This window comes from Cetorhinus maximus, unplaced genomic scaffold (assembly GCF_964194155.1).
Source record: "Cetorhinus maximus unplaced genomic scaffold, sCetMax3.hap1.1 HAP1_SCAFFOLD_2378, whole genome shotgun sequence".
In the NCBI taxonomy this organism is placed as follows: Eukaryota; Metazoa; Chordata; class Chondrichthyes; order Lamniformes; family Cetorhinidae; genus Cetorhinus; species Cetorhinus maximus.
This window is the reverse complement of record NW_027598317.1, coordinates 20,591-40,000: the sequence shown is the minus strand read 5'-3', so window position 1 is coordinate 40,000 and position 19,410 is coordinate 20,591. Positions and strand designations below refer to the sequence as shown.

At 59.2% G+C, this 19,410-nt stretch overlaps 20 non-coding genes across 20 annotated transcripts; all 20 read right to left on the bottom strand.

Annotated features, from left to right (window-relative positions):
• Nucleotides 1–590: 590 nt before the first annotated feature.
• LOC144677289 (5S ribosomal RNA) lies at nucleotides 591–709 on the bottom strand. Its single transcript, XR_013575618.1, has one exon. It is a non-coding gene; the product is annotated as a 5S ribosomal RNA (ribosomal RNA).
• An 856-nt stretch (nucleotides 710–1,565) lies between these two features.
• LOC144677288 (5S ribosomal RNA) lies at nucleotides 1,566–1,684 on the bottom strand. The gene has a single exon (XR_013575617.1). It is a non-coding gene; the product is annotated as a 5S ribosomal RNA (ribosomal RNA).
• Nucleotides 1,685–2,536: 852 nt separating this feature from the next.
• On the bottom strand, nucleotides 2,537–2,655 carry LOC144677287 (5S ribosomal RNA). The gene has a single exon (XR_013575616.1). It is a non-coding gene; the product is annotated as a 5S ribosomal RNA (ribosomal RNA).
• Nucleotides 2,656–3,513: 858 nt separating this feature from the next.
• Nucleotides 3,514–3,632, bottom strand: LOC144677286 (5S ribosomal RNA). Its single transcript, XR_013575615.1, has one exon. It is a non-coding gene; the product is annotated as a 5S ribosomal RNA (ribosomal RNA).
• An 861-nt stretch (nucleotides 3,633–4,493) lies between these two features.
• On the bottom strand, nucleotides 4,494–4,612 carry LOC144677285 (5S ribosomal RNA). Its single transcript, XR_013575614.1, has one exon. It is a non-coding gene; the product is annotated as a 5S ribosomal RNA (ribosomal RNA).
• Nucleotides 4,613–5,470: 858 nt separating this feature from the next.
• LOC144677284 (5S ribosomal RNA) lies at nucleotides 5,471–5,589 on the bottom strand. The gene has a single exon (XR_013575613.1). It is a non-coding gene; the product is annotated as a 5S ribosomal RNA (ribosomal RNA).
• Nucleotides 5,590–6,441: 852 nt separating this feature from the next.
• LOC144677282 (5S ribosomal RNA) lies at nucleotides 6,442–6,560 on the bottom strand. Its single transcript, XR_013575611.1, has one exon. It is a non-coding gene; the product is annotated as a 5S ribosomal RNA (ribosomal RNA).
• An 865-nt stretch (nucleotides 6,561–7,425) lies between these two features.
• On the bottom strand, nucleotides 7,426–7,544 carry LOC144677281 (5S ribosomal RNA). The gene has a single exon (XR_013575610.1). It is a non-coding gene; the product is annotated as a 5S ribosomal RNA (ribosomal RNA).
• An 861-nt stretch (nucleotides 7,545–8,405) lies between these two features.
• LOC144677309 (5S ribosomal RNA) lies at nucleotides 8,406–8,524 on the bottom strand. Its single transcript, XR_013575638.1, has one exon. It is a non-coding gene; the product is annotated as a 5S ribosomal RNA (ribosomal RNA).
• Nucleotides 8,525–9,382: 858 nt separating this feature from the next.
• LOC144677280 (5S ribosomal RNA) lies at nucleotides 9,383–9,501 on the bottom strand. The gene has a single exon (XR_013575609.1). It is a non-coding gene; the product is annotated as a 5S ribosomal RNA (ribosomal RNA).
• Nucleotides 9,502–10,359: 858 nt separating this feature from the next.
• LOC144677278 (5S ribosomal RNA) lies at nucleotides 10,360–10,478 on the bottom strand. The gene has a single exon (XR_013575608.1). It is a non-coding gene; the product is annotated as a 5S ribosomal RNA (ribosomal RNA).
• Nucleotides 10,479–11,336: 858 nt separating this feature from the next.
• LOC144677277 (5S ribosomal RNA) lies at nucleotides 11,337–11,455 on the bottom strand. Its single transcript, XR_013575607.1, has one exon. It is a non-coding gene; the product is annotated as a 5S ribosomal RNA (ribosomal RNA).
• Nucleotides 11,456–12,316: 861 nt separating this feature from the next.
• Nucleotides 12,317–12,435, bottom strand: LOC144677276 (5S ribosomal RNA). The gene has a single exon (XR_013575606.1). It is a non-coding gene; the product is annotated as a 5S ribosomal RNA (ribosomal RNA).
• An 858-nt stretch (nucleotides 12,436–13,293) lies between these two features.
• On the bottom strand, nucleotides 13,294–13,412 carry LOC144677275 (5S ribosomal RNA). The gene has a single exon (XR_013575605.1). It is a non-coding gene; the product is annotated as a 5S ribosomal RNA (ribosomal RNA).
• An 858-nt stretch (nucleotides 13,413–14,270) lies between these two features.
• Nucleotides 14,271–14,389, bottom strand: LOC144677308 (5S ribosomal RNA). Its single transcript, XR_013575637.1, has one exon. It is a non-coding gene; the product is annotated as a 5S ribosomal RNA (ribosomal RNA).
• Nucleotides 14,390–15,250: 861 nt separating this feature from the next.
• On the bottom strand, nucleotides 15,251–15,369 carry LOC144677274 (5S ribosomal RNA). Its single transcript, XR_013575604.1, has one exon. It is a non-coding gene; the product is annotated as a 5S ribosomal RNA (ribosomal RNA).
• An 858-nt stretch (nucleotides 15,370–16,227) lies between these two features.
• Nucleotides 16,228–16,346, bottom strand: LOC144677273 (5S ribosomal RNA). The gene has a single exon (XR_013575603.1). It is a non-coding gene; the product is annotated as a 5S ribosomal RNA (ribosomal RNA).
• An 858-nt stretch (nucleotides 16,347–17,204) lies between these two features.
• LOC144677307 (5S ribosomal RNA) lies at nucleotides 17,205–17,323 on the bottom strand. The gene has a single exon (XR_013575636.1). It is a non-coding gene; the product is annotated as a 5S ribosomal RNA (ribosomal RNA).
• An 858-nt stretch (nucleotides 17,324–18,181) lies between these two features.
• LOC144677272 (5S ribosomal RNA) lies at nucleotides 18,182–18,300 on the bottom strand. Its single transcript, XR_013575602.1, has one exon. It is a non-coding gene; the product is annotated as a 5S ribosomal RNA (ribosomal RNA).
• Nucleotides 18,301–19,161: 861 nt separating this feature from the next.
• On the bottom strand, nucleotides 19,162–19,280 carry LOC144677270 (5S ribosomal RNA). The gene has a single exon (XR_013575600.1). It is a non-coding gene; the product is annotated as a 5S ribosomal RNA (ribosomal RNA).
• Nucleotides 19,281–19,410: the final 130 nt, after the last annotated feature.

Below are 19,410 nucleotides of genomic sequence, written 5' to 3'. Positions count from 1 at the left end.
CGCTACCATCCGCCTCTTGTGCCTTTGTCCCCGTACCCCTGCACCTTCTTTCTATCCAAATAATCATCCGACGCCCTCTCGAATGCCTCGATTCTACCTGCCTCCGCCACGCTTGCAGGCAGTCACGGCCTTCCGCACCTCAACCGCCCGTTGCGTCCACAAGCTTTTTCTCACCTCGCATTTGCTTCTTTGGCAACTCACTTTCAATCTGTGGGGCCCTCTCGCTCTTGATCCTTTTACCAGCGGGCACAGAGCTTCTTCCCTCTCTACTCTGCCCTGCCTTCAACTTAGGGAAAGCTCGCCCCGAGGCACAAGGGCGGCCCGACGTGCATGCGTCCGCGCCGATCACAGGCCGCCGAGCCCAGCTTCCCGAGCAGGCTCCACTCGAATGGCCCAGCAACGCCGGGGTAGCTGAATGTGCTGGCCGACCGGCCTGGCTACCTTCTCCCTGCCCGCAAACGAGCCGGGGCACGCGGACCACGCGGACAGCAGCAGCAGCAGCAGCAGCAGCAGCAAAAAGATTGCGCCTCCGTTGTGTGGCAGAGTGAATGTGGAGAGTGGTGACGTGAGCAGCCTCTGCTGGCAGCAAAAGCCTACTGCACCTGGTATTCCCAGGCGGTCTCCCATCCAAGTACTAACCAGGCCTGAGTCTGCTTAGCTTCCGAGATCAGACGAGATCGGGCGTTTTCAGACTAGTATGGCCGTAGGCACTTGCCGCCTGCCTTTCTGGCTAATTCAAGCCTCTCAGTCCAGCCCCTTCTTCTTTACCGTGGGTTTTCTTTTTTTTTCTCTCTCTCTCTCTCTCTCTCTTCTTCTTTCCCTCCTACTCCCTTTCATCCCTCCCCCACCTGGCTCCCTTCCTTCTCAGCCTCCCCCCACAGGCAAACTGCAAGCCCTACTTACGCCTCACCAGCCTCCAGCCTGCACCCTTGCTCCCGTTCAACATTCGTCCTCTCCGCACTGGGGGAAGCGTCAGGCACGCGCTACCATCCGCCTCTTGTGCCTTTGTCCCCGTACCCCTGCACCTTCTTTCTATCCAAATAATCATCCGACGCCCTCTCGAATGCCTCGATTCTACCTGCCTCCGCCACGCTTGCAGGCAGTCACGGCCTTCCGCACCTCAACCGCCCGTTGCGTCCACAAGCTTTTTCTCACCTCGCATTTGCTTCTTTGGCAACTCACTTTCAATCTGTGGGGCCCTCTCGCTCTTGATCCTTTTACCAGCGGGCACAGAGCTTCTTCCCTCTCTACTCTGCCCTGCCTTCAACTTAGGGAAAGCTCGCCCCGAGGCACAAGGGCGGCCCGACGTGCATGCGTCCGCGCCGATCACAGGCCGCCGAGCCCAGCTTCCCGAGCAGGCTCCACTCGAATGGCCCAGCAACGCCGGGGTAGCTGAATGTGCTGGCCGACCGGCCTGGCTACCTTCTCCCTGCCCGCAAACGAGCCGGGGCACGCGGACCACGCGGACAGCAGCAGCAGCAGCAGCAGCAAAAAGATTGCGCCTCCGTTGTGTGGCAGAGTGAATGTGGAGAGTGGTGACGTGAGCAGCCTCTGCTGGCAGCAAAAGCCTACTGCACCTGGTATTCCCAGGCGGTCTCCCATCCAAGTACTAACCAGGCCTGAGTCTGCTTAGCTTCCGAGATCAGACGAGATCGGGCGTTTTCAGACTAGTATGGCCGTAGGCACTTGCCGCCTGCCTTTCTGGCTAATTCAAGCCTCTCAGTCCAGCCCCTTCTTCTTTACCGTGGGTTTTCTTTTTTTTTCTCTCTCTCTCTCTCTCTTCTTCTTTCCCTCCTACTCCCTTTCATCCCTCCCCCACCTGGCTCCCTTCCTTCTCAGCCTCCCCCCACAGGCAAACTGCAAGCCCTACTTACGCCTCACCAGCCTCCAGCCTGCACCCTTGCTCCCGTTCAACATTCGTCCTCTCCGCACTGGGGGAAGCGTCAGGCACGCGCTACCATCCGCCTCTTGTGCCTTTGTCCCCGTACCCCTGCACCTTCTTTCTATCCAAATAATCATCCGACGCCCTCTCGAATGCCTCGATTCTACCTGCCTCCGCCACGCTTGCAGGCAGTCACGGCCTTCCGCACCTCAACCGCCCGTTGCGTCCACAAGCTTTTTCTCACCTCGCATTTGCTTCTTTGGCAACTCACTTTCAATCTGTGGGGCCCTCTCGCTCTTGATCCTTTTACCAGCGGGCACAGAGCTTCTTCCCTCTCTACTCTGCCCTGCCTTCAACTTAGGGAAAGCTCGCCCCGAGGCACAAGGGCGGCCCGACGTGCATGCGTCCGCGCCGATCACAGGCCGCCGAGCCCAGCTTCCCGAGCAGGCTCCACTCGAATGGCCCAGCAACGCCGGGGTAGCTGAATGTGCTGGCCGACCGGCCTGGCTACCTTCTCCCTGCCCGCAAACGAGCCGGGGCACGCGGACCACGCGGACAGCAGCAGCAGCAGCAGCAGCAAAAAGATTGCGCCTCCGTTGTGTGGCAGAGTGAATGTGGAGAGTGGTGACGTGAGCAGCCTCTGCTGGCAGCAAAAGCCTACTGCACCTGGTATTCCCAGGCGGTCTCCCATCCAAGTACTAACCAGGCCTGAGTCTGCTTAGCTTCCGAGATCAGACGAGATCGGGCGTTTTCAGACTAGTATGGCCGTAGGCACTTGCCGCCTGCCTTTCTGGCTAATTCAAGCCTCTCAGTCCAGCCCCTTCTTCTTTACCGCGGGTTTTCTTTTTTTTTCTCTCTCTCTCTCTCTCTTCTTCTTTCCCTCCTACTCCCTTTCATCCCTCCCCCACCTGGCTCCCTTCCTTCTCAGCCTCCCCCCACAGGCAAACTGCAAGCCCTACTTACGCCTCACCAGCCTCCAGCCTGCACCCTTGCTCCCGTTCAACATTCGTCCTCTCCGCACTGGGGGAAGCGTCAGGCACGCGCTACCATCCGCCTCTTGTGCCTTTGTCCCCGTACCCCTGCACCTTCTTTCTATCCAAATAATCATCCGACGCCCTCTCGAATGCCTCGATTCTACCTGCCTCCGCCACGCTTGCAGGCAGTCACGGCCTTCCGCACCTCAACCGCCCGTTGCGTCCACAAGCTTTTTCTCACCTCGCATTTGCTTCTTTGGCAACTCACTTTCAATCTGTGGGGCCCTCTCGCTCTTGATCCTTTTACCAGCGGGCACAGAGCTTCTTCCCTCTCTACTCTGCCCTGCCTTCAACTTAGGGAAAGCTCGCCCCGAGGCACAAGGGCGGCCCGACGTGCATGCGTCCGCGCCGATCACAGGCCGCCGAGCCCAGCTTCCCGAGCAGGCTCCACTCGAATGGCCCAGCAACGCCGGGGTAGCTGAATGTGCTGGCCGACCGGCCTGGCTACCTTCTCCCTGCCCGCAAACGAGCCGGGGCACGCGGACCACGCGGACAGCAGCAGCAGCAGCAGCAGCAGCAGCAAAAAGATTGCGCCTCCGTTGTGTGGCAGAGTGAATGTGGAGAGTGGTGACGTGAGCAGCCTCTGCTGGCAGCAAAAGCCTACTGCACCTGGTATTCCCAGGCGGTCTCCCATCCAAGTACTAACCAGGCCTGAGTCTGCTTAGCTTCCGAGATCAGACGAGATCGGGCGTTTTCAGACTAGTATGGCCGTAGGCACTTGCCGCCTGCCTTTCTGGCTAATTCAAGCCTCTCAGTCCAGCCCCTTCTTCTTTACCGCGGGTTTTCTTTTTTTTTCTCTCTCTCTCTCTCTCTCTCTTCTTCTTCCCTCCTACTCCCTTTCATCCCTCCCCCACCTGGCTCCCTTCCTTCTCAGCCTCCCCCCACAGGCAAACTGCAAGCCCTACTTACGCCTCACCAGCCTCCAGCCTGCACCCTTGCTCCCGTTCAACATTCGTCCTCTCCGCACTGGGGGAAGCGTCAGGCACGCGCTACCATCCGCCTCTTGTGCCTTTGTCCCCGTACCCCTGCACCTTCTTTCTATCCAAATAATCATCCGACGCCCTCTCGAATGCCTCGATTCTACCTGCCTCCGCCACGCTTGCAGGCAGTCACGGCCTTCCGCACCTCAACCGCCCGTTGCGTCCACAAGCTTTTTCTCACCTCGCATTTGCTTCTTTGGCAACTCACTTTCAATCTGTGGGGCCCTCTCGCTCTTGATCCTTTTACCAGCGGGCACAGAGCTTCTTCCCTCTCTACTCTGCCCTGCCTTCAACTTAGGGAAAGCTCGCCCCGAGGCACAAGGGCGGCCCGACGTGCATGCGTCCGCGCCGATCACAGGCCGCCGAGCCCAGCTTCCCGAGCAGGCTCCACTCGAATGGCCCAGCAACGCCGGGGTAGCTGAATGTGCTGGCCGACCGGCCTGGCTACCTTCTCCCTGCCCGCAAACGAGCCGGGGCACGCGGACCACGCGGACAGCAGCAGCAGCAGCAGCAGCAGCAGCAAAAAGATTGCGCCTCCGTTGTGTGGCAGAGTGAATGTGGAGAGTGGTGACGTGAGCAGCCTCTGCTGGCAGCAAAAGCCTACTGCACCTGGTATTCCCAGGCGGTCTCCCATCCAAGTACTAACCAGGCCTGAGTCTGCTTAGCTTCCGAGATCAGACGAGATCGGGCGTTTTCAGACTAGTATGGCCGTAGGCACTTGCCGCCTGCCTTTCTGGCTAATTCAAGCCTCTCAGTCCAGCCCCTTCTTCTTTACCGTGGGTTTTCTTTTTTTTTCTCTCTCTCTCTCTCTCTCTCTTCTTTCCCTCCTACTCCCTTTCATCCCTCCCCCACCTGGCTCCCTTCCTTCTCAGCCTCCCCCCACAGGCAAACTGCAAGCCCTACTTACGCCTCACCAGCCTCCAGCCTGCACCCTTGCTCCCGTTCAACATTCGTCCTCTCCGCACTGGGGGAAGCGTCAGGCACGCGCTACCATCCGCCTCTTGTGCCTTTGTCCCCGTACCCCTGCACCTTCTTTCTATCCAAATAATCATCCGACGCCCTCTCGAATGCCTCGATTCTACCTGCCTCCGCCACGCTTGCAGGCAGTCACGGCCTTCCGCACCTCAACCGCCCGTTGCGTCCACAAGCTTTTTCTCACCTCGCATTTGCTTCTTTGGCAACTCACTTTCAATCTGTGGGGCCCTCTCGCTCTTGATCCTTTTACCAGCGGGCACAGAGCTTCTTCCCTCTCTACTCTGCCCTGCCTTCAACTTAGGGAAAGCTCGCCCCGAGGCACAAGGGCGGCCCGACGTGCATGCGTCCGCGCCGATCACAGGCCGCCGAGCCCAGCTTCCCGAGCAGGCTCCACTCGAATGGCCCAGCAACGCCGGGGTAGCTGAATGTGCTGGCCGACCGGCCTGGCTACCTTCTCCCTGCCCGCAAACGAGCCGGGGCACGCGGACCACGCGGACAGCAGCAGCAGCAGCAGCAGCAGCAGCAAAAGATTGCGCCTCCGTTGTGTGGCAGAGTGAATGTGGAGAGTGGTGACGTGAGCAGCCTCTGCTGGCAGCAAAAGCCTACTGCACCTGGTATTCCCAGGCGGTCTCCCATCCAAGTACTAACCAGGCCTGAGTCTGCTTAGCTTCCGAGATCAGACGAGATCGGGCGTTTTCAGACTAGTATGGCCGTAGGCACTTGCCGCCTGCCTTTCTGGCTAATTCAAGCCTCTCAGTCCAGCCCCTTCTTCTTTACCGCGGGTTTTCTTTTTTTTTCTCTCTCTCTCTCTCTCTTCTTCTTTCCCTCCTACTCCCTTTCATCCCTCCCCCACCTGGCTCCCTTCCTTCTCAGCCTCCCCCCACAGGCAAACTGCAAGCCCTACTTACGCCTCACCAGCCTCCAGCCTGCACCCTTGCTCCCGTTCAACATTCGTCCTCTCCGCACTGGGGGAAGCGTCAGGCACGCGCTACCATCCGCCTCTTGTGCCTTTGTCCCCGTACCCCTGCACCTTCTTTCTATCCAAATAATCATCCGACGCCCTCTCGAATGCCTCGATTCTACCTGCCTCCGCCACGCTTGCAGGCAGTCACGGCCTTCCGCACCTCAACCGCCCGTTGCGTCCACAAGCTTTTTCTCACCTCGCATTTGCTTCTTTGGCAACTCACTTTCAATCTGTGGGGCCCTCTCGCTCTTGATCCTTTTACCAGCGGGCACAGAGCTTCTTCCCTCTCTACTCTGCCCTGCCTTCAACTTAGGGAAAGCTCGCCCCGAGGCACAAGGGCGGCCCGACGTGCATGCGTCCGCGCCGATCACAGGCCGCCGAGCCCAGCTTCCCGAGCAGGCTCCACTCGAATGGCCCAGCAACGCCGGGGTAGCTGAATGTGCTGGCCGACCGGCCTGGCTACCTTCTCCCTGCCCGCAAACGAGCCGGGGCACGCGGACCACGCGGACAGCAGCAGCAGCAGCAGCAGCAAAAAGATTGCGCCTCCGTTGTGTGGCAGAGTGAATGTGGAGAGTGGTGACGTGAGCAGCCTCTGCTGGCAGCAAAAGCCTACTGCACCTGGTATTCCCAGGCGGTCTCCCATCCAAGTACTAACCAGGCCTGAGTCTGCTTAGCTTCCGAGATCAGACGAGATCGGGCGTTTTCAGACTAGTATGGCCGTAGGCACTTGCCGCCTGCCTTTCTGGCTAATTCAAGCCTCTCAGTCCAGCCCCTTCTTCTTTACCGCGGGTTTTCTTTTTTTTTCTCTCTCTCTCTCTCTCTTCTTCTTTCCCTCCTACTCCCTTTCATCCCTCCCCCACCTGGCTCCCTTCCTTCTCAGCCTCCCCCCACAGGCAAACTGCAAGCCCTACTTACGCCTCACCAGCCTCCAGCCTGCACCCTTGCTCCCGTTCAACATTCGTCCTCTCCGCACTGGGGGAAGCGTCAGGCACGCGCTACCATCCGCCTCTTGTGCCTTTGTCCCCGTACCCCTGCACCTTCTTTCTATCCAAATAATCATCCGACGCCCTCTCGAATGCCTCGATTCTACCTGCCTCCGCCACGCTTGCAGGCAGTCACGGCCTTCCGCACCTCAACCGCCCGTTGCGTCCACAAGCTTTTTCTCACCTCGCATTTGCTTCTTTGGCAACTCACTTTCAATCTGTGGGGCCCTCTCGCTCTTGATCCTTTTACCAGCGGGCACAGAGCTTCTTCCCTCTCTACTCTGCCCTGCCTTCAACTTAGGGAAAGCTCGCCCCGAGGCACAAGGGCGGCCCGACGTGCATGCATGCGTCCGCGCCGATCACAGGCCGCCGAGCCCAGCTTCCCGAGCAGGCTCCACTCGAATGGCCCAGCAACGCCGGGGTAGCTGAATGTGCTGGCCGACCGGCCTGGCTACCTTCTCCCTGCCCGCAAACGAGCCGGGGCACGCGGACCACGCGGACAGCAGCAGCAGCAGCAGCAGCAGCAGCAGCAAAAAGATTGCGCCTCCGTTGTGTGGCAGAGTGAATGTGGAGAGTGGTGACGTGAGCAGCCTCTGCTGGCAGCAAAAGCCTACTGCACCTGGTATTCCCAGGCGGTCTCCCATCCAAGTACTAACCAGGCCTGAGTCTGCTTAGCTTCCGAGATCAGACGAGATCGGGCGTTTTCAGACTAGTATGGCCGTAGGCACTTGCCGCCTGCCTTTCTGGCTAATTCAAGCCTCTCAGTCCAGCCCCTTCTTCTTTACCGCGGGTTTTCTTTTTTTTTCTCTCTCTCTCTCTCTCTTCTTCTTTCCCTCCTACTCCCTTTCATCCCTCCCCCACCTGGCTCCCTTCCTTCTCAGCCTCCCCCCACAGGCAAACTGCAAGCCCTACTTACGCCTCACCAGCCTCCAGCCTGCACCCTTGCTCCCGTTCAACATTCGTCCTCTCCGCACTGGGGGAAGCGTCAGGCACGCGCTACCATCCGCCTCTTGTGCCTTTGTCCCCGTACCCCTGCACCTTCTTTCTATCCAAATAATCATCCGACGCCCTCTCGAATGCCTCGATTCTACCTGCCTCCGCCACGCTTGCAGGCAGTCACGGCCTTCCGCACCTCAACCGCCCGTTGCGTCCACAAGCTTTTTCTCACCTCGCATTTGCTTCTTTGGCAACTCACTTTCAATCTGTGGGGCCCTCTCGCTCTTGATCCTTTTACCAGCGGGCACAGAGCTTCTTCCCTCTCTACTCTGCCCTGCCTTCAACTTAGGGAAAGCTCGCCCCCAGGCACAAGGGCGGCCCGACGTGCATGCGTCCGCGCCGATCACAGGCCGCCGAGCCCAGCTTCCCGAGCAGGCTCCACTCGAATGGCCCAGCAACGCCGGGGTAGCTGAATGTGCTGGCCGACCGGCCTGGCTACCTTCTCCCTGCCCGCAAACGAGCCGGGGCACGCGGACCACGCGGACAGCAGCAGCAGCAGCAGCAGCAGCAGCAGCAAAAAGATTGCGCCTCCGTTGTGTGGCAGAGTGAATGTGGAGAGTGGTGACGTGAGCAGCCTCTGCTGGCAGCAAAAGCCTACTGCACCTGGTATTCCCAGGCGGTCTCCCATCCAAGTACTCACCAGGCCTGAGTCTGCTTAGCTTCCGAGATCAGACGAGATCGGGCTTTTTCAGACTAGTATGGCCGTAGGCACTTGCCGCCTGCCTTTCTGGCTAATTCAAGCCTCTCAGTCCAGCCCCTTCTTCTTTACCGCGGGTTTTCTTTTTTTTTCTCTCTCTCTCTCTCTCTTCTTCTTTCCCTCCTACTCCCTTTCATCCCTCCCCCACCTGGCTCCCTTCCTTCTCAGCCTCCCCCCACAGGCAAACTGCAAGCCCTACTTACGCCTCACCAGCCTCCAGCCTGCACCCTTGCTCCCGTTCAACATTCGTCCTCTCCGCACTGGGGGAAGCGTCAGGCACGCGCTACCATCCGCCTCTTGTGCCTTTGTCCCCGTACCCCTGCACCTTCTTTCTATCCAAATAATCATCCGACGCCCTCTCGAATGCCTCGATTCTACCTGCCTCCGCCACGCTTGCAGGCAGTCACGGCCTTCCGCACCTCAACCGCCCGTTGCGTCCACAAGCTTTTTCTCACCTCGCATTTGCTTCTTTGGCAACTCACTTTCAATCTGTGGGGCCCTCTCGCTCTTGATCCTTTTACCAGCGGGCACAGAGCTTCTTCCCTCTCTACTCTGCCCTGCCTTCAACTTAGGGAAAGCTCGCCCCGAGGCACAAGGGCGGCCCGACGTGCATGCGTCCGCGCCGATCACAGGCCGCCGAGCCCAGCTTCCCGAGCAGGCTCCACTCGAATGGCCCAGCAACGCCGGGGTAGCTGAATGTGCTGGCCGACCGGCCTGGCTACCTTCTCCCTGCCCGCAAACGAGCCGGGGCACGCGGACCACGCGGACAGCAGCAGCAGCAGCAGCAGCAGCAGCAAAAAGATTGCGCCTCCGTTGTGTGGCAGAGTGAATGTGGAGAGTGGTGACGTGAGCAGCCTCTGCTGGCAGCAAAAGCCTACTGCACCTGGTATTCCCAGGCGGTCTCCCATCCAAGTACTAACCAGGCCTGAGTCTGCTTAGCTTCCGAGATCAGACGAGATCGGGCGTTTTCAGACTAGTATGGCCGTAGGCACTTGCCGCCTGCCTTTCTGGCTAATTCAAGCCTCTCAGTCCAGCCCCTTCTTCTTTACCGTGGGTTTTCTTTTTTTTTCTCTCTCTCTCTCTCTCTTCTTCTTTCCCTCCTACTCCCTTTCATCCCTCCCCCACCTGGCTCCCTTCCTTCTCAGCCTCCCCCCACAGGCAAACTGCAAGCCCTACTTACGCCTCACCAGCCTCCAGCCTGCACCCTTGCTCCCGTTCAACATTCGTCCTCTCCGCACTGGGGGAAGCGTCAGGCACGCGCTACCATCCGCCTCTTGTGCCTTTGTCCCCGTACCCCTGCACCTTCTTTCTATCCAAATAATCATCCGACGCCCTCTCGAATGCCTCGATTCTACCTGCCTCCGCCACGCTTGCAGGCAGTCACGGCCTTCCGCACCTCAACCGCCCGTTGCGTCCACAAGCTTTTTCTCACCTCGCATTTGCTTCTTTGGCAACTCACTTTCAATCTGTGGGGCCCTCTCGCTCTTGATCCTTTTACCAGCGGGCACAGAGCTTCTTCCCTCTCTACTCTGCCCTGCCTTCAACTTAGGGAAAGCTCGCCCCGAGGCACAAGGGCGGCCCGACTTGCATGCGTCCGCGCCGATCACAGGCCGCCGAGCCCAGCTTCCCGAGCAGGCTCCACTCGAATGGCCCAGCAACGCCGGGGTAGCTGAATGTGCTGGCCGACCGGCCTGGCTACCTTCTCCCTGCCCGCAAACGAGCCGGGGCACGCGGACCACGCGGACAGCAGCAGCAGCAGCAGCAGCAGCAGCAAAAAGATTGCGCCTCCGTTGTGTGGCAGAGTGAATGTGGAGAGTGGTGACGTGAGCAGCCTCTGCTGGCAGCAAAAGCCTACTGCACCTGGTATTCCCAGGCGGTCTCCCATCCAAGTACTAACCAGGCCTGAGTCTGCTTAGCTTCCGAGATCAGACGAGATCGGGCGTTTTCAGACTAGTATGGCCGTAGGCACTTGCCGCCTGCCTTTCTGGCTAATTCAAGCCTCTCAGTCCAGCCCCTTCTTCTTTACCGCGGGTTTTCTTTTTTTTTCTCTCTCTCTCTCTCTCTTCTTCTTTCCCTCCTACTCCCTTTCATCCCTCCCCCACCTGGCTCCCTTCCTTCTCAGCCTCCCCCCACAGGCAAACTGCAAGCCCTACTTACGCCTCACCAGCCTCCAGCCTGCACCCTTGCTCCCGTTCAACATTCGTCCTCTCCGCACTGGGGGAAGCGTCAGGCACGCGCTACCATCCGCCTCTTGTGCCTTTGTCCCCGTACCCCTGCACCTTCTTTCTATCCAAATAATCATCCGACGCCCTCTCGAATGCCTCGATTCTACCTGCCTCCGCCACGCTTGCAGGCAGTCACGGCCTTCCGCACCTCAACCGCCCGTTGCGTCCACAAGCTTTTTCTCACCTCGCATTTGCTTCTTTGGCAACTCACTTTCAATCTGTGGGGCCCTCTCGCTCTTGATCCTTTTACCAGCGGGCACAGAGCTTCTTCCCTCTCTACTCTGCCCTGCCTTCAACTTAGGGAAAGCTCGCCCCGAGGCACAAGGGCGGCCCGACGTGCATGCGTCCGCGCCGATCACAGGCCGCCGAGCCCAGCTTCCCGAGCAGGCTCCACTCGAATGGCCCAGCAACGCCGGGGTAGCTGAATGTGCTGGCCGACCGGCCTGGCTACCTTCTCCCTGCCCGCAAACGAGCCGGGGCACGCGGACCACGCGGACAGCAGCAGCAGCAGCAGCAGCAGCAGCAAAAAGATTGCGCCTCCGTTGTGTGGCAGAGTGAATGTGGAGAGTGGTGACGTGAGCAGCCTCTGCTGGCAGCAAAAGCCTACTGCACCTGGTATTCCCAGGCGGTCTCCCATCCAAGTACTAACCAGGCCTGAGTCTGCTTAGCTTCCGAGATCAGACGAGATCGGGCGTTTTCAGACTAGTATGGCCGTAGGCACTTGCCGCCTGCCTTTCTGGCTAATTCAAGCCTCTCAGTCCAGCCCCTTCTTCTTTACCGCGGGTTTTCTTTTTTTTTCTCTCTCTCTCTCTCTCTTCTTCTTTCCCTCCTACTCCCTTTCATCCCTCCCCCACCTGGCTCCCTTCCTTCTCAGCCTCCCCCCACAGGCAAACTGCAAGCCCTACTTACGCCTCACCAGCCTCCAGCCTGCACCCTTGCTCCCGTTCAACATTCGTCCTCTCCGCACTGGGGGAAGCGTCAGGCACGCGCTACCATCCGCCTCTTGTGCCTTTGTCCCCGTACCCCTGCACCTTCTTTCTATCCAAATAATCATCCGACGCCCTCTCGAATGCCTCGATTCTACCTGCCTCCGCCACGCTTGCAGGCAGTCACGGCCTTCCGCACCTCAACCGCCCGTTGCGTCCACAAGCTTTTTCTCACCTCGCATTTGCTTCTTTGGCAACTCACTTTCAATCTGTGGGGCCCTCTCGCTCTTGATCCTTTTACCAGCGGGCACAGAGCTTCTTCCCTCTCTACTCTGCCCTGCCTTCAACTTAGGGAAAGCTCGCCCCCAGGCACAAGGGCGGCCCGACGTGCATGCGTCCGCGCCGATCACAGGCCGCCGAGCCCAGCTTCCCGAGCAGGCTCCACTCGAATGGCCCAGCAACGCCGGGGTAGCTGAATGTGCTGGCCGACCGGCCTGGCTACCTTCTCCCTGCCCGCAAACGAGCCGGGGCACGCGGACCACGCGGACAGCAGCAGCAGCAGCAGCAGCAGCAGCAGCAAAAAGATTGCGCCTCCGTTGTGTGGCAGAGTGAATGTGGAGAGTGGTGACGTGAGCAGCCTCTGCTGGCAGCAAAAGCCTACTGCACCTGGTATTCCCAGGCGGTCTCCCATCCAAGTACTAACCAGGCCTGAGTCTGCTTAGCTTCCGAGATCAGACGAGATCGGGCGTTTTCAGACTAGTATGGCCGTAGGCACTTGCCGCCTGCCTTTCTGGCTAATTCAAGCCTCTCAGTCCAGCCCCTTCTTCTTTACCGTGGGTTTTCTTTTTTTTTCTCTCTCTCTCTCTCTCTTCTTCTTTCCCTCCTACTCCCTTTCATCCCTCCCCCACCTGGCTCCCTTCCTTCTCAGCCTCCCCCCACAGGCAAACTGCAAGCCCTACTTACGCCTCACCAGCCTCCAGCCTGCACCCTTGCTCCCGTTCAACATTCGTCCTCTCCGCACTGGGGGAAGCGTCAGGCACGCGCTACCATCCGCCTCTTGTGCCTTTGTCCCCGTACCCCTGCACCTTCTTTCTATCCAAATAATCATCCGACGCCCTCTCGAATGCCTCGATTCTACCTGCCTCCGCCACGCTTGCAGGCAGTCACGGCCTTCCGCACCTCAACCGCCCGTTGCGTCCACAAGCTTTTTCTCACCTCGCATTTGCTTCTTTGGCAACTCACTTTCAATCTGTGGGGCCCTCTCGCTCTTGATCCTTTTACCAGCGGGCACAGAGCTTCTTCCCTCTCTACTCTGCCCTGCCTTCAACTTAGGGAAAGCTCGCCCCGAGGCACAAGGGCGGCCCGACTTGCATGCGTCCGCGCCGATCACAGGCCGCCGAGCCCAGCTTCCCGAGCAGGCTCCACTCGAATGGCCCAGCAACGCCGGGGTAGCTGAATGTGCTGGCCGACCGGCCTGGCTACCTTCTCCCTGCCCGCAAACGAGCCGGGGCACGCGGACCACGCGGACAGCAGCAGCAGCAGCAGCAGCAGCAGCAAAAAGATTGCGCCTCCGTTGTGTGGCAGAGTGAATGTGGAGAGTGGTGACGTGAGCAGCCTCTGCTGGCAGCAAAAGCCTACTGCACCTGGTATTCCCAGGCGGTCTCCCATCCAAGTACTAACCAGGCCTGAGTCTGCTTAGCTTCCGAGATCAGACGAGATCGGGCGTTTTCAGACTAGTATGGCCGTAGGCACTTGCCGCCTGCCTTTCTGGCTAATTCAAGCCTCTCAGTCCAGCCCCTTCTTCTTTACCGCGGGTTTTCTTTTTTTTTCTCTCTCTCTCTCTCTCTTCTTCTTTCCCTCCTACTCCCTTTCATCCCTCCCCCACCTGGCTCCCTTCCTTCTCAGCCTCCCCCCACAGGCAAACTGCAAGCCCTACTTACGCCTCACCAGCCTCCAGCCTGCACCCTTGCTCCCGTTCAACATTCGTCCTCTCCGCACTGGGGGAAGCGTCAGGCACGCGCTACCATCCGCCTCTTGTGCCTTTGTCCCCGTACCCCTGCACCTTCTTTCTATCCAAATAATCATCCGACGCCCTCTCGAATGCCTCGATTCTACCTGCCTCCGCCACGCTTGCAGGCAGTCACGGCCTTCCGCACCTCAACCGCCCGTTGCGTCCACAAGCTTTTTCTCACCTCGCATTTGCTTCTTTGGCAACTCACTTTCAATCTGTGGGGCCCTCTCGCTCTTGATCCTTTTACCAGCGGGCACAGAGCTTCTTCCCTCTCTACTCTGCCCTGCCTTCAACTTAGGGAAAGCTCGCCCCGAGGCACAAGGGCGGCCCGACGTGCATGCGTCCGCGCCGATCACAGGCCGCCGAGCCCAGCTTCCCGAGCAGGCTCCACTCGAATGGCCCAGCAACGCCGGGGTAGCTGAATGTGCTGGCCGACCGGCCTGGCTACCTTCTCCCTGCCCGCAAACGAGCCGGGGCACGCGGACCACGCGGACAGCAGCAGCAGCAGCAGCAGCAGCAGCAAAAAGATTGCGCCTCCGTTGTGTGGCAGAGTGAATGTGGAGAGTGGTGACGTGAGCAGCCTCTGCTGGCAGCAAAAGCCTACTGCACCTGGTATTCCCAGGCGGTCTCCCATCCAAGTACTCACCAGGCCTGAGTCTGCTTAGCTTCCGAGATCAGACGAGATCGGGCGTTTTCAGACTAGTATGGCCGTAGGCACTTGCCGCCTGCCTTTCTGGCTAATTCAAGCCTCTCAGTCCAGCCCCTTCTTCTTTACCGCGGGTTTTCTTTTTTTTTCTCTCTCTCTCTCTCTCTTCTTCTTTCCCTCCTACTCCCTTTCATCCCTCCCCCACCTGGCTCCCTTCCTTCTCAGCCTCCCCCCACAGGCAAACTGCAAGCCCTACTTACGCCTCACCAGCCTCCAGCCTGCACCCTTGCTCCCGTTCAACATTCGTCCTCTCCGCACTGGGGGAAGCGTCAGGCACGCGCTACCATCCGCCTCTTGTGCCTTTGTCCCCGTACCCCTGCACCTTCTTTCTATCCAAATAATCATCCGACGCCCTCTCGAATGCCTCGATTCTACCTGCCTCCGCCACGCTTGCAGGCAGTCACGGCCTTCCGCACCTCAACCGCCCGTTGCGTCCACAAGCTTTTTCTCACCTCGCATTTGCTTCTTTGGCAACTCACTTTCAATCTGTGGGGCCCTCTCGCTCTTGATCCTTTTACCAGCGGGCACAGAGCTTCTTCCCTCTCTACTCTGCCCTGCCTTCAACTTAGGGAAAGCTCGCCCCGAGGCACAAGGGCGGCCCGACGTGCATGCGTCCGCGCCGATCACAGGCCGCCGAGCCCAGCTTCCCGAGCAGGCTCCACTCGAATGGCCCAGCAACGCCGGGGTAGCTGAATGTGCTGGCCGACCGGCCTGGCTACCTTCTCCCTGCCCGCAAACGAGCCGGGGCACGCGGACCACGCGGACAGCAGCAGCAGCAGCAGCAGCAGCAGCAGCAAAAAGATTGCGCCTCCGTTGTGTGGCAGAGTGAATGTGGAGAGTGGTGACGTGAGCAGCCTCTGCTGGCAGCAAAAGCCTACTGCACCTGGTATTCCCAGGCGGTCTCCCATCCAAGTACTAACCAGGCCTGAGTCTGCTTAGCTTCCGAGATCAGACGAGATCGGGCGTTTTCAGACTAGTATGGCCGTAGGCACTTGCCGCCTGCCTTTCTGGCTAATTCAAGCCTCTCAGTCCAGCCCCTTCTTCTTTACCGTGGGTTTTCTTTTTTTTTCTCTCTCTCTCTCTCTCTTCTTCTTTCCCTCCTACTCCCTTTCATCCCTCCCCCACCTGGCTCCCTTCCTTCTCAGCCTCCCCCCACAGGCAAACTGCAAGCCCTACTTACGCCTCACCAGCCTCCAGCCTGCACCCTTGCTCCCGTTCAACATTCGTCCTCTCCGCACTGGGGGAAGCGTCAGGCACGCGCTACCATCCGCCTCTTGTGCCTTTGTCCCCGTACCCCTGCACCTTCTTTCTATCCAAATAATCATCCGACGCCCTCTCGAATGCCTCGATTCTACCTGCCTCCGCCACGCTTGCAGGCAGTCACGGCCTTCCGCACCTCAACCGCCCGTTGCGTCCACAAGCTTTTTCTCACCTCGCATTTGCTTCTTTGGCAACTCACTTTCAATCTGTGGGGCCCTCTCGCTCTTGATCCTTTTACCAGCGGGCACAGAGCTTCTTCCCTCTCTACTCTGCCCTGCCTTCAACTTAGGGAAAGCTCGCCCCGAGGCACAAGGGCGGCCCGACTTGCATGCGTCCGCGCCGATCACAGGCCGCCGAGCCCAGCTTCCCGAGCAGGCTCCACTCGAATGGCCCAGCAACGCCGGGGTAGCTGAATGTGCTGGCCGACCGGCCTGGCTACCTTCTCCCTGCCCGCAAACGAGCCGGGGCACGCGGACCACGCGGACAGCAGCAGCAGCAGCAGCAGCAGCAGCAAAAAGATTGCGCCTCCGTTGTGTGGCAGAGTGAATGTGGAGAGTGGTGACGTGAGCAGCCTCTGCTGGCAGCAAAAGCCTACTGCACCTGGTATTCCCAGGCGGTCTCCCATCCAAGTACTAACCAGGCCTGAGTCTGCTTAGCTTCCGAGATCAGACGAGATCGGGCGTTTTCAGACTAGTATGGCCGTAGGCACTTGCCGCCTGCCTTTCTGGCTAATTCAAGCCTCTCAGTCCAGCCCCTTCTTCTTTACCGCGGGTTTTCTTTTTTTTTCTCTCTCTCTCTCTCTCTTCTTCTTTCCCTCCTACTCCCTTTCATCCCTCCCCCACCTGGCTCCCTTCCTTCTCAGCCTCCCCCCACAGGCAAACTGCAAGCCCTACTTACGCCTCACCAGCCTCCAGCCTGCACCCTTGCTCCCGTTCAACATTCGTCCTCTCCGCACTGGGGGAAGCGTCAGGCACGCGCTACCATCCGCCTCTTGTGCCTTTGTCCCCGTACCCCTGCACCTTCTTTCTATCCAAATAATCATCCGACGCCCTCTCGAATGCCTCGATTCTACCTGCCTCCGCCACGCTTGCAGGCAGTCACGGCCTTCCGCACCTCAACCGCCCGTTGCGTCCACAAGCTTTTTCTCACCTCGCATTTGCTTCTTTGGCAACTCACTTTCAATCTGTGGGGCCCTCTCGCTCTTGATCCTTTTACCAGCGGGCACAGAGCTTCTTCCCTCTCTACTCTGCCCTGCCTTCAACTTAGGGAAAGCTCGCCCCGAGGCACAAGGGCGGCCCGACGTGCATGCGTCCGCGCCGATCACAGGCCGCCGAGCCCAGCTTCCCGAGCAGGCTCCACTCGAATGGCCCAGCAACGCCGGGGTAGCTGAATGTGCTGGCCGACCGGCCTGGCTACCTTCTCCCTGCCCGCAAACGAGCCGGGGCACGCGGACCACGCGGACAGCAGCAGCAGCAGCAGCAGCAGCAGCAAAAAGATTGCGCCTCCGTTGTGTGGCAGAGTGAATGTGGAGAGTGGTGACGTGAGCAGCCTCTGCTGGCAGCAAAAGCCTACTGCACCTGGTATTCCCAGGCGGTCTCCCATCCAAGTACTCACCAGGCCTGAGTCTGCTTAGCTTCCGAGATCAGACGAGATCGGGCGTTTTCAGACTAGTATGGCCGTAGGCACTTGCCGCCTGCCTTTCTGGCTAATTCAAGCCTCTCAGTCCAGCCCCTTCTTCTTTACCGCGGGTTTTCTTTTTTTTTCTCTCTCTCTCTCTCTCTTCTTCTTTCCCTCCTACTCCCTTTCATCCCTCCCCCACCTGGCTCCCTTCCTTCTCAGCCTCCCCCCACAGGCAAACTGCAAGCCCTACTTACGCCTCACCAGCCTCCAGCCTGCACCCTTGCTCCCGTTCAACATTCGTCCTCTCCGCACTGGGGGAAGCGTCAGGCACGCGCTACCATCCGCCTCTTGTGCCTTTGTCCCCGTACCCCTGCACCTTCTTTCTATCCAAATAATCATCCGACGCCCTCTCGAATGCCTCGATTCTACCTGCCTCCGCCACGCTTGCAGGCAGTCACGGCCTTCCGCACCTCAACCGCCCGTTGCGTCCACAAGCTTTTTCTCACCTCGCATTTGCTTCTTTGGCAACTCACTTTCAATCTGTGGGGCCCTCTCGCTCTTGATCCTTTTACCAGCGGGCACAGAGCTTCTTCCCTCTCTACTCTGCCCTGCCTTCAACTTAGGGAAAGCTCGCCCCGAGGCACAAGGGCGGCCCGACGTGCATGCGTCCGCGCCGATCACAGGCCGCCGAGCCCAGCTTCCCGAGCAGGCTCCACTCGAATGGCCCAGCAACGCCGGGGTAGCTGAATGTGCTGGCCGACCGGCCTGGCTACCTTCTCCCTGCCCGCAAACGAGCCGGGGCACGCGGACCACGCGGACAGCAGCAGCAGCAGCAGCAGCAGCAGCAAAAAGATTGCGCCTCCGTTGTGTGGCAGAGTGAATGTGGAGAGTGGTGACGTGAGCAGCCTCTGCTGGCAGCAAAAGCCTACTGCACCTGGTATTCCCAGGCGGTCTCCCATCCAAGTACTAACCAGGCCTGAGTCTGCTTAGCTTCCGAGATCAGACGAGATCGGGCGTTTTCAGACTAGTATGGCCGTAGGCACTTGCCGCCTGCCTTTCTGGCTAATTCAAGCCTCTCAGTCCAGCCCCTTCTTCTTTACCGCGGGTTTTCTTTTTTTTTCTCTCTCTCTCTCTCTCTTCTTCTTTCCCTCCTACTCCCTTTCATCCCTCCCCCACCTGGCTCCCTTCCTTCTCAGCCTCCCCCCACAGGCAAACTGCAAGCCCTACTTACGCCTCACCAGCCTCCAGCCTGCACCCTTGCTCCCGTTCAACATTCGTCCTCTCCGCACTGGGGGAAGCGTCAGGCACGCGCTACCATCCGCCTCTTGTGCCTTTGTCCCCGTACCCCTGCACCTTCTTTCTATCCAAATAATCATCCGACGCCCTCTCGAATGCCTCGATTCTACCTGCCTCCGCCACGCTTGCAGGCAGTCACGGCCTTCCGCACCTCAACCGCCCGTTGCGTCCACAAGCTTTTTCTCACCTCGCATTTGCTTCTTTGGCAACTCACTTTCAATCTGTGGGGCCCTCTCGCTCTTGATCCTTTTACCAGCGGGCACAGAGCTTCTTCCCTCTCTACTCTGCCCTGCCTTCAACTTAGGGAAAGCTCGCCCCGAGGCACAAGGGCGGCCCGACGTGCATGCGTCCGCGCCGATCACAGGCCGCCGAGCCCAGCTTCCCGAGCAGGCTCCACTCGAATGGCCCAGCAACGCCGGGGTAGCTGAATGTGCTGGCCGACCGGCCTGGCTACCTTCTCCCTGCCCGCAAACGAGCCGGGGCACGCGGACCACGCGGACAGCAGCAGCAGCAGCAGCAGCAGCAGCAGCAAAAAGATTGCGCCTCCGTTGTGTGGCAGAGTGAATGTGGAGAGTGGTGACGTGAGCAGCCTCTGCTGGCAGCAAAAGCCTACTGCACCTGGTATTCCCAGGCGGTCTCCCATCCAAGTACTAACCAGGCCTGAGTCTGCTTAGCTTCCGAGATCAGACGAGATCGGGCGTTTTCAGACTAGTATGGCCGTAGGCACTTGCCGCCTGCCTTTCTGGCTAATTCAAGCCTCTCAGTCCAGCCCCTTCTTCTTTACCGCGGGTTTTCTTTTTTTTTCTCTCTCTCTCTCTCTCTCTTCTTCTTTCCCTCCTACTCCCTTTCATCCCT